At 36.8% G+C, this 13,738-nt stretch overlaps 1 protein-coding gene across 1 annotated transcript in view; it reads right to left on the bottom strand.

Moving 5' to 3' along the window:
• Positions 1-13,738, bottom strand: part of LOC134528809 (growth/differentiation factor 8-like) — an 84,835-nt gene that overhangs the window by 5,810 nt on the left and 65,287 nt on the right. The gene's annotated exons all lie outside the window — the stretch shown is intronic.

The following is a 13,738-nucleotide window of genomic DNA, read 5'->3' as shown; positions in this document are numbered from 1 at the left end:
TTTAAACTTTGCGAGAAACGCTTACTGCTGTTTTGTAATAAAAAGTGTATGTTCTACATAAATTAGCAGGAGATACAAAATTTCTGGTAAGCCATACCACAAATTATGTGTTTACCAAAATACGGTGAATTAATTTTTGCTGGTTTGTTGCCTGATACTAGCTAATGCATTTATTCTCACAATAAGTATAGATATGTTAGTAATATATTATGAAATCTACTTTCTAGCGGATGCTCCAAAACTACTTCAAAAATCTAGGTCTCAGTCTCGGCAATCAGAGTTTCTCCCTCATGGTCTGAAATCAGACCATCTTTCAGTCTCAGTCATACTTCATTGCAGCCTCATATTTTTTTTTTACTAAGATGTTCTTTACTGCAACTGACGTATAATTACACCAGTCCACACATGTCGAACCAAAGTTAGGACCTGTGTCACGTCCAGTAATGCGATGAAACTACAAGCCATGACTGACATTTGAAACATTAAGTGGTGGAGGTCAACCAAAACACATCTCAGGTATTCCAACTAATATTTAATTTAAATACTTATCTTCTAGGTTGAGACCATGTTCATGAAAATGGCGTGCCCGATGTTGCAGTAACAACTGTGGTTGTTATTCGCCCTTGAGGATGGCTGCAACAAGGCACACTGAAACATCGGGCACATCATTTTCATGGACGTGGCCTCCCTTAGAAGACGAGAAGTGGTTATTGACTCTGGCCACAAACTATATGATGTTATGCATTTCTTAAATTGCAATCAAACTCCACAACGTGCAGTAAACACGTAACAAGAAACCAGTTGCTGGACCACCGTGGTTGAGCCTAACTTCCATAGCGCAGTTATATGGCGTCAGCGAAGACTTCTGAATTCGAGTCCTGGGTAAGACTTGGGTGGGAATTTGTACTGTCTAAATTAAGACAAATGACAAATCAAACAAAAGAGTGCCAATTGAAAAGTCATAAAAGGGGATGGTTGGCTCGCCGTTAAAGAAAAATTGCCAACGTGCCAAATATTAAATAATTTATCATTACTCGCCCTACAGCAAGGTTCCAAACCCGACAGACTCACATCGTGATTTTTCGCAAGTGGAAGCGAAACCATGTTGCAGAGAGCGGGTGGGTTTTCTCGGGGTAGTGCCATTCATACCGTCAACCTTCCCCACCCAATAGTCGCTGAGGCGTTAAGCACAAACAAAGTTGTCACAAGTCTAGCGTAAAGCACTTTTAATTAGGTAAGTAGTATATGAATGTATATCCGGGGTCAGCCTTAGCTTGGAGGAGACGAGAGAAGCCGACCACCATATTGGATTGACACAATACGGTGGCCATCTTTGATAAACTTCACCTTTGACCTTGACCTTCAAAATTTGAGAAAAATTCCTCAAAATATGCCAAAATTTGTCCAAAATTGACCAAAATCGGACAAAATTTCCAGTTTCTTTAGAAAAACATTCCATCAAAATATCTCGAAAAGTTTTAAAAATAAAATTTGTCCCTATTTCGAGGAGAAAATTTACGTTTTGGGGGAAAATTTTCCGTTTTAGACCTCAAAAATGATAACAGCTTGAAAATTCCCCAAAGAGGCTTAAATTCCCTGGCAAAAAGCCACCCTAAGCCTCTGAATTCATGACCTTAACCATTAAGATATCACGGCCGCCATCTTGAATTATGATGTAACTGTTGCAATCAGGGGCGCAACAACAGGGGGGGGGGGACAAGGGTATTTTGCCCCCCTTTGAAACCTTGAAGTGGGGGCAAATGGGAGCAAAGAAAGTGCTGTGTAATCAATTTTTAGATAATAAAACTGCTTAAAGAGAACAATTTTCACCTTGAAATACAAATTTTCCCAGGAGGACCCCCGGACCCCCCGATTCAACAGGGGGGATAGATGATTCTTTATAAAAAGGTATATTGCCCCCCCCCCTTTTTGGAAATTTAGTTGTTGCGCCCCTGGTTGCAATTAACGTTACGGCCTCCATATTGAAAATGCGTATTATGTATGCTATAAATATGGGGAAAATTGTTAAATGAATAAAAAAAATTAAATAATAAAATTTTTATAAAATATTTTGACATTTAAAAAAATTACGTTAAATCAACCGTCTGCAAAATCCGTAATTACTATCAGAAAAATGAGGAAAAAATCGTAAAAAATATTTAAATAAAATTTAATATAAATTTTTTATAAAAAGCTTATAAAATGGAGTACATGGTTCGAACCCGGCGAGGGCAAAAAAAATTGCGATGGATCCTTCCTCCACAGAAGTCACCGACAGACTGACATCCCACCACCAATGCCAAGGTACATATATATCACCAGTTAGTATGACATCACATCCACCGTCTGGTTTTCGTCTGCTGGAGGCCGCCATTTTGTTTTCGTATGCTAGATGGTGCTACCACCATATTATTTTAATTTTTAGCCATTAGAGTGCAATAATTATTTATTGCCAAGGCGCGTGCCATCTTGTTGGCCGTCTTGGCCTGACATCTTGGAAATCTATTTACATAGAAATGCAGGAAAAATTCAAAAATTCACAAAAAGATCACTTTTTCAAATAATGATTGGTTTGATCGATAACCATTCTCACTTAAATCCCTAGACGATGCAAAAAAAAAAAAAGTAACTTTAGGTAAAACATATTTATTCATTAAAATATGAAAAGAAACCTAAAAGCAGCTTAGGTTCCTAGTCTTCCAGCCTCCAGTAAGCTGATGATGAAATATTGGCCATCATCTTGAAATTTCGTAATAGTTAACTTAGAAATTCTGAAAAAATCCAAAATTCAACAAAAGAAATCACTTATTAAAATAATGATTGATTCAATCATTATATGTACGTGGTTCGATTATCGACCAGAGATAAGTGTCACTAAAGATTAAAATAAACGTTAAATACTGTTTCCCAATACCATTCGGGGAATTTATTAATCATTCAATCTACAAAAAACAACTTTATACAAGATACCTGTTCGTCGTAATAAATAAGTTGTCGCTGTGCCTATCATTGAAGTTTTATTTTAATGCATGAAATACATTCCAATCAGTTTACGTACAATGCTATACGTATAGGTCAAGTGTCTTCAGAACACGAGACCAGGTCATGTACAAAGTCAAATGTATAGGCCAGACGTCTCCGAACCTCAAAACCTTCATTGATAGCTAATATAACATATTTCAAGCAGTAAAGACAAATTCTTCGAACTGTCAGACCTAAAGTATCCACAAAATCAATTACAAGCAATTAGACCAACAGAACCAGTTTACGCTTACTAAAGGACCAATAATCCTTGAATAATGCTTTATAAAGACCAAGAGGTTTTGAACCAGTAAATATTCAGAGTCACTACCGATTGAACATTGTGTTACACTCTCTCTCTACATTAGTGTAACGTAAATGTCTCCCTGGAAACATTTTGGGAGACTGTGGATCTTTAGTTTTAAAAGAATAAATAACAACAAATGCAGGTTAGTCTATAACTGTGCCTCTATTTAGTTTTCTATCATAGTTAATTGAACAAAAGTAAACAAAACATCATCTTCATAATCATAAGTTGGTTTGGTAAAGGAGTTAATTACCTACTTAAAATATATATAATTGTACTAATACATTAGAAGTTACAATTTATAATATAGGGTAATACCTTTATAAGTGAAAATTTTATACTTAATGGGTTTATACATTAAGAATTTAACCTTTACAATGGAGGTAATACACCAATAGGGGCTAATGCATGAATAAGTTAAAACTTATTCTAGGGCCGGCCCGTGCCTAATTATTAAGAGGTGCCTTACACCATAGTTAAACATAAAAATAAACAATACCAGCATTATAATTGTTAGAATGTAGCACAATTAAAGTCCTGCAATTATCCCACTTTAGTTACCACATATATAGTACATTAGCTGGCACTTAGAAATTGCATAGCACTAGCACGCTGTGGAAGTCGCGGAGAATTTGGGGGTCGTATTATTGGAACTTGCTGGTCGGGAGTGATACATTCTACTGTAGCCGGGCTGCCAGGTGGCACCTTAGTATCTTTCGGTTAGGGAAGATGAGGAAGAGCATTTGGCCGCAATGTCGGCACCGGCTCTGGGACCATGTCTGTGAACAAGTCAAATCCAAAAGAATTAGACCTGCTTCACAGCCAGTCGTCAAACGGACAAAAATGCCCACAAAAACGGGGATCGTTGTAGAAGAGAAAGAGGGTGTCAAAAAGTCACCAAAACAGGACGTTGTTCCTTGTGCTTAGCAGTGGTCCCGCTGGGATGCGCGCGAAATCCTGACCAAAAAAAAGCACGGGGGATGTGGAAGCACTCATAATTTAGATTTATTAAAATTTAGCAAAATATATAAGTTTCTACATTGAAAAACAGACTAATAATTACTATCTAAAAACTAACAGAAAACATCCCTTGACGAGACGACTACATCCTAGTGGGCGTGTCGAAGTTGAATCTTGCTAAGGTCTGGCCGAGAAACGAAGTAGTCAGTCTGACGTCGTGCCAATAAGTCCCTGGTAGGTCGGTGTGGTGATGAATTAAAAACAGGTGCTTGATTTAGAAAGAAAGGGGGGATACTTCGGCTTCAGAGCCGAAAGGTTCAAAAGACTTCCGAGTGAGTGGTCGTGAAATACCTGTTTCGATATTGCGGTGCCAATTAGTATTTTTGGCACAATTCTAAATTTTAATTTTTGAAAAATTCTGTCGCCAGTCATTCTTTTGCTGCAAGAACTTAAACTTTTTCCGCCTTCTGTACACTCCCACTTAATCTTTGTCAGACCTGTCTCCCCAATCATTCCCAGCATAAATATAATATTGCCTACCATCTAATGACCCAGCAAGTGCTATCGTCTTATCCCCGCCTTTGGTGCACGTCCGTCGCCTGTAATTTTCCTCCGAGCCGTGACAAGAAGTGCTATCTCCTGCAAGCTATTAGAGCAGCTTGTTTCTGAGAGCCAGCCTTACGCGAGCGATTTCAGGCACGAGCACGGGTCATTTTGCTCGAGCTCTCGACACATTGTCGGCCGCTGCCGAGAGAATTTCCCACTGGCAGCAGCACATTTTCCATCCCCCCCTATGACCTTTCCAGGGAACCAGGGCCAGTTCAATGGCCGGCCAACAACCCCAGCCTGTCTCGAGGCCACGACTCCAGTCCGAATGTATCGCAGCCGCACTCTCGTGGCAGAGTTGCGAGTTATTTCCCCTGGGTGTTTGAATCCCTGCTAAACGCCTGCCCCCTGGCGCCTCACGCAACAAACAGTGCCCCGTAGTTCATTTCCAAGCCACCAGAGCGCTGCACTAGTCCGTTCCATAAGACCAATGATTTAGCAGTCGCCTCGTGCGAGTCGATCTCTCCTTGTTTCGGACACCCCTCAGTAGGTCGCGCTGACATCGGCCAGTACCACCAACTTCGAGATATCGAAGTTAGTATTTCTCGACCACTCCCTCGGAAATTTTCGGAATCTTTCGGTCCAGAAGCCGAAGCCTCCCCCCTTTCTTTTGATTGACTTCGTCATTTAATTACGAGTCACCGCCACCCAAAACTTAATTAGCGCCGCGACAGCAGACTGACCACACCTCATCGTCGGCGAGCCACACATCAAGACTTCACTCTGGTCGTTGTTTAAAGATGTAAATCAGCTAGGCAAGGGATGTGATCCCTACAACTTTAGTAATTAGTGAGTCTGCGTACCTCGTAGAAGTAGTCATGCTTCGTTAATAATACTTCATAATATTTTCTATCTTTTGAATCATGGAAACGTCCGCGACAACCGCATGTTCGCGAGCTCCGCACCCTGGCTGACGCTATAAGCCATCTCCATGTATGACAGGGTCCAAGGGCCGGATGCGGACCTAACACCACCACCCTGGAGTCCTTCCTCCAGCAATCAGGATGACTAAGGCGCCCTGATAACTCGTTAGCAGCTCAACTTCGGCCAGCGAACATCAAACCTCCAGTCCTTCAGTTTTTTTATATCTTCAGAATAACATTAAATCACGACGTTGAAAAGATCACACAAGAAATTTTTCTTTCGGGACTTTAATCGGTCTAAGCGTACTGGGATTGTAAAAACTTAACCTGTTTATTGTTTCTGATTCTATTGTAATTATGTCCAATGATGAATGTTTTTCTAATTAGGGCCGGCCCATTCTTTAGATAATGTAATTTTAGATCCATGTTAATATAATTTAATAATTTTAATATCTTTGTCAATCAATTTATCAAGTTTATTATTCTATGTGAAAGTAATCAAAAAATAAATAAACATAGAGGTACTTATATCCAGACGTAATCATTATTTCGCCTTTTGAAATTAAAGGATCCACCAGTTACACAAGTCATCAAGAGAGAGTGAAGTGTAACAATATCTCGACGTTTCTTCTGGCACCCGACGGCAGCGCTATTTACTGGTAGGTGGCCAAAACAGAAAATAAATCGACTCGCGCATGTTGCACAAGAGCCAAAGACTGATGGGGGCATTGAAGCAATTAGAGCACTTGGAGCTGTAGGAACAATTGTAGCTTTGGAGCATTTGGAGCTTTGGAGAACATGAAGACAGTGGAGAAATTAGAGCACTTGGAGCAGTTCGAGCTTTAGGAAAAAATGGAGCTGTTGGAGGATTGGACCTTTGGAGCAATCGGAGCTTTGAAGCATTTGGAGTTTTGGAGTATTGGAGCAATTTAAGCACTTGGAGCCTACAGTATATTGGTAAGATCGTATTCCTGTGACGAGGTTGTATCACACCACATCGAATTTTTGTCCAAATGTGCTTCCTTTTTTTAATGCGCGTCCTGTGTGTATATTGCATGTTCTTTGCATACCCTATGTGTGAGTGAACTGTGTGTCCATTGTGCATACAGTGTGTGCTGGATGTCCATCGCATGTACTGTGTGTCCATTGCATGTAGTGTGTGTAACTCAGTGTTCATTGAGCGTGTACTGTGTGTTCATTGAGCGTGTACTGTGTGTTCATTGAGCGTGTACTGTGTGTTCATTGAGTGTGTACTGTGTGCTCATTATGTGTCCAATGTGTGTGCTGTGTGTCCATTTTTTGTCCAGTGTGTGTACTGTATGTCCATTGAGTGTACTTAGTGTGTACTGAGTGTTCATTGAGTGTTTACTGTATGTACATTATGTGTCCAGTGTGTGTGTACTATGTGTTCATTGTGTTCATTGTGTTTAGAGTATGTGTGCTGTGTGTTCATTTTGTGTGAGTACTGTGTGTTCATGGCATGTCCAGTGATTGCTGTTTGTGTACTGTGTGTTGTTTGTGTGTCCAGTGTGTGTACTTGAGTTCATTGTGTGTATTGAGTGTTATTTTCTTTTGTTAAATGTGTGTCTTTTGTTAAATGTGCACAGTCAAATCTGTGGTGGCTCTGAATATTTACTGATTCAAACCTTTTTGTCTTGTTAAAACATTTTTCAGGGATTCTTGGTCTTTTAGTAAGCTTTAAACATCTTCCGTTGGTCTAATTGCTTTTAATTGATTTTATGGATACCTTAGGTCTGACAGTTCGAAGAATTTGTCTTGACTGCTTGAAATATGTTATATTAGCTATCAATGAAGGTCTTGTGGTTCGAAGACGTCTGGCTTATACATCTGGCATTGTACATGACCTGGCCTCGTGGTCTGAAGACACTTGGCCTATACGTATAGCATTGTACGTGAACTGGTTGGAATGTATTTCATGCATTAAAAAAACCTTCAATGGTAGGCACAGCGACAACTTATTTATTTCGCCAGACAGGTATCTCGTATAAAGCCGTTTATCGTAGAGTGATTAATAAATGGTAATGGGAAACAGAATTTATGACTTATTTTAAACTTTGGTGACTCTTATCACTGGTAGAGAATCGAACCACGTACGGATATCGATTGAATCAATCATTACTTTAATAAGTGTTTTTTTTAACGAAATTTGGAAATTTTTTTCCGAATTTTTAGGTGAATTATTATGTAATTTCTAGATTATGGCCAATATTTCGTCATCAGTTTACTGGAGGTTGGTAGACTAGGAACCTAAGCAGCTTTTAGGTTTTTTGTCATATTTTATTGAATAAATGTGTTTCTCCTAAATTTAACTTCTTTTTTTTTTTTTTTGCATAGTCCAGGGATCAAAGCGAGAATGTATATCAATCGAATCAATCATTACTTGAATAAGTAATTTTTCAATGGATTTTGGAATTTTCCTGAATTTCTTGGTTAAAAATTACAGATTTCCCAGATGGTGGCCAAGATGGCCAACAAGATGGCGAGCGCCTTGGTAATAAATGATTCTTGCATTCTAGCGGGTAAAAATTAAAGTAATGTGGCGGTAGCTCGCTTTAGCATACGAAAACAAAATGGTGGCCTCCAGCAGACGTAAACAAGATGGTGGACGTCATGTCATAATACTAGCTGGCGATATATATAAATATATATCTTGGCATTGGTTCTGGGAGTTCAGTCTGTCGGTGGCTTCCATGGAGGAAGGATCCTTATCCATTTTTATTTTGCCCTCACCGTGTTCGAACTATGTACTCCATGATGTAAGTGTTCATTTTATTAAAATTTTAATTAAATTGTATTTAAATATTTTTTATTTTCTTTTCCCAAATTGTTTGATGAAATTACTCATTTTCAAGATGGAGATGTGACGTCATAATTTTTAAAATGTGAAACTTTTTATTAAAATTTTATTAATCAATTTTTTAATTTAAAAACTTTCCCCCATTCTATAGTATAACAATTACTCATTTTCAATATTGAGGCTGTAACTATAATTGCAACGGTTATATCATAATTCAAGATGGCGGCCGTGACATCCTAATGGTCGAGGTGATGATTTTGGAGGCTTAGGGCTGCTTGTCACCGGGGAATAAGTCTCTTTGCGGAATTTTAAAGCTGCTGGCATATTTGAGGACTAAAACGGGAAATCATGCCTCAAAACGGGAATTTTTCTGTTGAAATAGGGAAATGTTTAATTTTTTAATTTTTTTTTTTTTTTTTTTTTTTTTGCTTTTTGCTGTGGAAATGTTTGGTGGATTTAGGCAAATTTTGGGCAAATTTTGGCATATTTTGAAGATTTTTTTTGTCAAATTTTGTAGGTTAAAGTCTAGGTCAAAGGTCAATTTCATCCAAGATGGCCACCGTGACGTGTCAATCCAAGATGGCTATCGGCTCCTCTCGACTCCTCCCAGCTAAGCCTGTTCCCAGACATATATTCATAATTAGGTTATTTCCAGTTTCAATATTATATCACTTTTAAAAACGCAACGCTTAAAAAAAATTTTAATTTGTTTAATTTGTCTCCCATTAAATGATACTTTGGATGAAAAGAAATCTAGTTGTAAAAAAACAACAATCACAGACATAGTGTATGAAATAAGCTATAATGGACCGTGTTTTTGCGCCCATTTTCTTTTATTAGAGCACAAATTGTTTCTGTTTTCACAGGTAATATTTACTTTTCCCATCCTAATCTTTGGAAACAGTAAAAAAACGCATTTGAAATTTTTATTAATTAAAATTTTAACATATTTCAAAAACCAATCCATTTGATGATAGATAAATTCTTTTCCTCATTTCCTGATCTAACAAAAATGTAATATCTACATTAAATTTGGTTTATTATATTTTTCTTAACTCATGCAGCGTCTTAGGTGGACTACAAAACACCTTGAACTGGCACAAAAGAATTATGAAATTCGATTAGGTTACTAGATCACCGACAAACAAACTTTTATAAACTAGTAATTTAATTTCTGTAATTATTTAAACATAACTATTATATAAATTACAATTTCTTGAAGTGAACTTATTTATAAGTATAACCATAAGTTTTGCGCTTAACTACTTAAAATAATTATAATTATTTTTTAAAGCTTATTAAGTTTGTTTTAAAAATAAGTATTTATTCATCAAATCAAATGCGAATAGCATATTTATAACTGAAGTCCAGATTATCAGACTGAACAACTACAATTGATATTTGTTAGTAATTTGTATATACATAACTAAAATTGTCCTAAAATTTAACAAATTTTACATTAAATTTTTTTTTAAAGCTAAAACTCACAAAAACCATTAACATAAATGCTGATAGCTCAGAAGACCTACCTAATTCTACTCCACGCCTTATACAAGGGTTACTTTTTGTTTCGTTATTATTTCTGTAAAAATACATTAGTTTTATTTTTCTCATAAGTACATATAATTATTGAAGCGTATTTAAGTCAATCTGACCCAATTTCACATATCTTACATAAAACACAAACACAAATCTTTGACCGGCAATTCAACAAAACATAATCCAAGTGTATTTTAACTTTTGAAAATAATATATGTGTTTTATTTATAAAATATAGTAACAGGCTTGTTTAAATTTATATAACTTTACTGTTTCTTCTCACATTTACAAATGTGCAAATAAGGCCTCTAAAACAAGAGCTTATTCATGCAACTGCTCACCTCACAGGAGCACACGTCATATAGACAATGCTGTGAATGACCTTAAGTGACCGATTTTCACCACTGCATTAATGCCCTGCACTCTTTGCCCGACAAGTGCTATGATTGGCTACACTTAAAACCAGGGCATAGGACGCGATATTTTTTAAAAATGCATCAATTGAAAACAATTTTACTTTCATATTCATACGCCTCCCACGTCAATATACTCCTTCAAGGCCGCGGGCTGCATGGGTCAAGAGAAACAAGACATCATTCACGACTGCACTGGCATTGCATACGAGCTACTTGGAGTGGCCTTCAGCTACCGCCAGCGCCGAAGCGTGCAAGAGTTCGCCGTGCGTGCACATTTCTGTGCCCGCAGAGCTTTACACAGTGCGGCTTTCCTTGGTCCAGTGAGGAAGCAATCTTCTTGCTGCGCTCACGAAAGCTTTATGCGATAATGTTTACTTAAAAAGAAACACAGACGTGAATAATTATTTAAATCATTTTTTAGTCTACCGAGTTTTAAAACGGACTAAAAAGTATTAAAATAATTTCTCGTAGCCCCATAAAGATTATAACCCCATACAGATTATAACCCCATACAGATTATAACCCCATACAGATTATAACCCCATACAGATTATAACCCCATACAGATTCCTAATCCCATACAAATTCATAACCCCATTCAGATTGTCCTGAAAATTTTAATTTGTGAATTTTTAATATATATGAAAATAGTTGTAAGATTTAAAACGAAAGATATGGAGCGCATACAATAGGTAAAGTCAGTAAAAATTTTATTGCACTGCAAATGATATGAACTCTTGAGTGGGTTTTCTCAACGACAGCGATTTCCTACACTGCTTACTATTATCTGTTGCATGCGCCCCACGTGTTTACTTTTAAATCTTACAGGTATTTTTATAGATATTAAAAATTCATAATCACAGATTTTTAGGACAATCTGTATGTGGTTAGGAATCTGTATGGGGCTATGAGAAATTATTTTATACTTTTAAGCCCGTTTTCAAAACATGGTATATGGAATATTTAGTTTGATTTAAATCAATATGTTCTATCTTCAGTCTTGTGTGAGCTTGTCGCCCAGTTCTGAGCTATGCTTAAAGTTTGAAGTCTGTAGCTCATCGGGAAGTTAGTTTAAAATCGATTGTAAAATTTGTGCTGAAAATACAATCAAACAGACAGTCAGGAAAGTGAGTTTTTAAAAACGTGGTTAACGTGGTAAAAACAGCTTTAACTTTTAATCTGTTTCATGACACTTGCATTTCGTAATACTTGATATTTAGTTACGTGTTCTAGCGGGCGAAAATGACTGTGCTACTCATGATATAACCATTAACAACATAACAACATAACAGTAATAGTTAGATAGGGCTTCATTCGGAAATATTTATTTAAAATCAAGTCTAAACATTCTTACGTAACGGTCATATTACATCACGTACAAATCCCTTACTAAGGGCTACAAATATTTCAAACGCAAAATTTAATGTTTTGCTTCGAAAGTGGTTTGGCAAGTCATCAATTCTTTAAATTTCCCTGGCGTTTATAAAGCATTTGTGTTTGTTTAGCAACTTATTTTTTCTCTCTCGTGGTTTTCTAGTATCAGCTGTTTGATAATGCATTTAGGTAATCTTTTGTAGTACATATAAGTTTTAACTTACAGGAATAGAAATAAGTATCATCATATTATGTTACAAATAACTATTTAAAAAACGCTGGCAAGTTAATTGAATTAAATATGTGAGGGTGAAAACATACGAAAGAAAACGAAGTTTGGATAGCAAATATATCAAAGAATGTGATTAGAATTAAGAATAACAGTAAATCATTAGTAAAGTGCGTAACATACACAACTGTCATTTTCTAGTGCTTACAAAAATATATAGCTAGGGTCATGCATTTTTCGCGAAAAGATTCCGAGAGTAGCGGGAAGTTGAAACACGGTAGCATCGTCTGTGTTTCGTGATTGAGTCAGGTTATTTCAGATAAATGTCTACTGTTACAACACCAATCATAGTAACTCACTATGGAAGCAAATACGTCCTGAGTGGCTCGGTCAATAAATGCAAAGATTTCCAACACAAGGAAGATATAGCGAGTTGCAGTCTAATAGGCGTTGAATTTTTTTTCGCAAAAAATGCCTGCCCTTATATATTATAGCTTGGGCAGTCGTGAATATAACGTAGCTTTTGAAACAACTATTACAGTAAAAATCGTTCTTATGCTATCCATTAGAAACTAATATTTCGGGATTTCATGCTCTCGAGAGCACAAACATTAATGTTACTATATGTAGAATAAATAATTACTACTGAAGATATTAAAATAACGCCAAAATGGCCTCCGGTTCACTAAATACTTTAATATTCCTATAAATCATCAAGTTAGTGATACTTTAAACCAACCCCGACCTATGTTAAAAGTGAACTATCTATTTTAACACAAACGTAACTAATCAACGCTGCTTGTGCCTTCTGAATACAGAAAATCATGAGTGATACAAGATATGACTAAAACTTAGGCTATGTTTCTACGCAATTATGAATACAGCTCCTAAATTCAATACCTTCTACTAACTACAATAATGGGGACAATATTCTTAATGATTGCTACATGTTTAAGTTGAAGAATTTAAACTCTCTTGTGCATGATCCCGTATTAGCAAATTACTTTCCTTCCTCTCATCTGCATATGTATAGTTTATACTAAATTATAACTTTCCGTTCCCAAGACATTGGACTGTGGACTTGTGGATCACGTCTTTTTTCTCGGTTGACGAGTACAACGAATTTCTCCTATCCTGCATTCGCCTTAGGAATAATCAAAGTTGCATGGGAAGACAAACAGCCAAGAAGAGTTTCGCAGGTTATGAGTGACACAAAGGATTATCAGACTGATTCCTAGAATATTATACAATTATTTATATTCACTGTGAGCTTTTAAGTAAATCTTTGTTAGTCGAACATCAGGGGGTATCACGTAGCACAAATGTTTCAGACACATGTGTAAAATGTTGCAGAATAATGTTTGATGTGTAGGTCTTCGCTCTCGGTACCTATACGGGATTTTGGTAGGAGTAATTCCGTGAAAAATGGAACAGAAGTCGAATGAATGGAAATGTGTAACCACGGTGTTGAAGTCATCAAGATGGCGGACCCAGGTGTAGCAACATCAACCCGTATATAGTCACTTTCGGAAACATTAGGGAACATACCAAACGTATTGGTATGCCAAATGAAACTTTATGATGGTGAAACCACCCTAAAAAATA

Source organism: Bacillus rossius, chromosome 2, assembly GCF_032445375.1.
Source record: "Bacillus rossius redtenbacheri isolate Brsri chromosome 2, Brsri_v3, whole genome shotgun sequence".
Lineage (NCBI taxonomy): Eukaryota > Metazoa > Arthropoda > Insecta > Phasmatodea > Bacillidae > Bacillus > Bacillus rossius.
The sequence above is the reverse complement of the archived record's forward strand: the minus strand, read 5'-3'. Positions and strand labels throughout refer to the sequence as shown.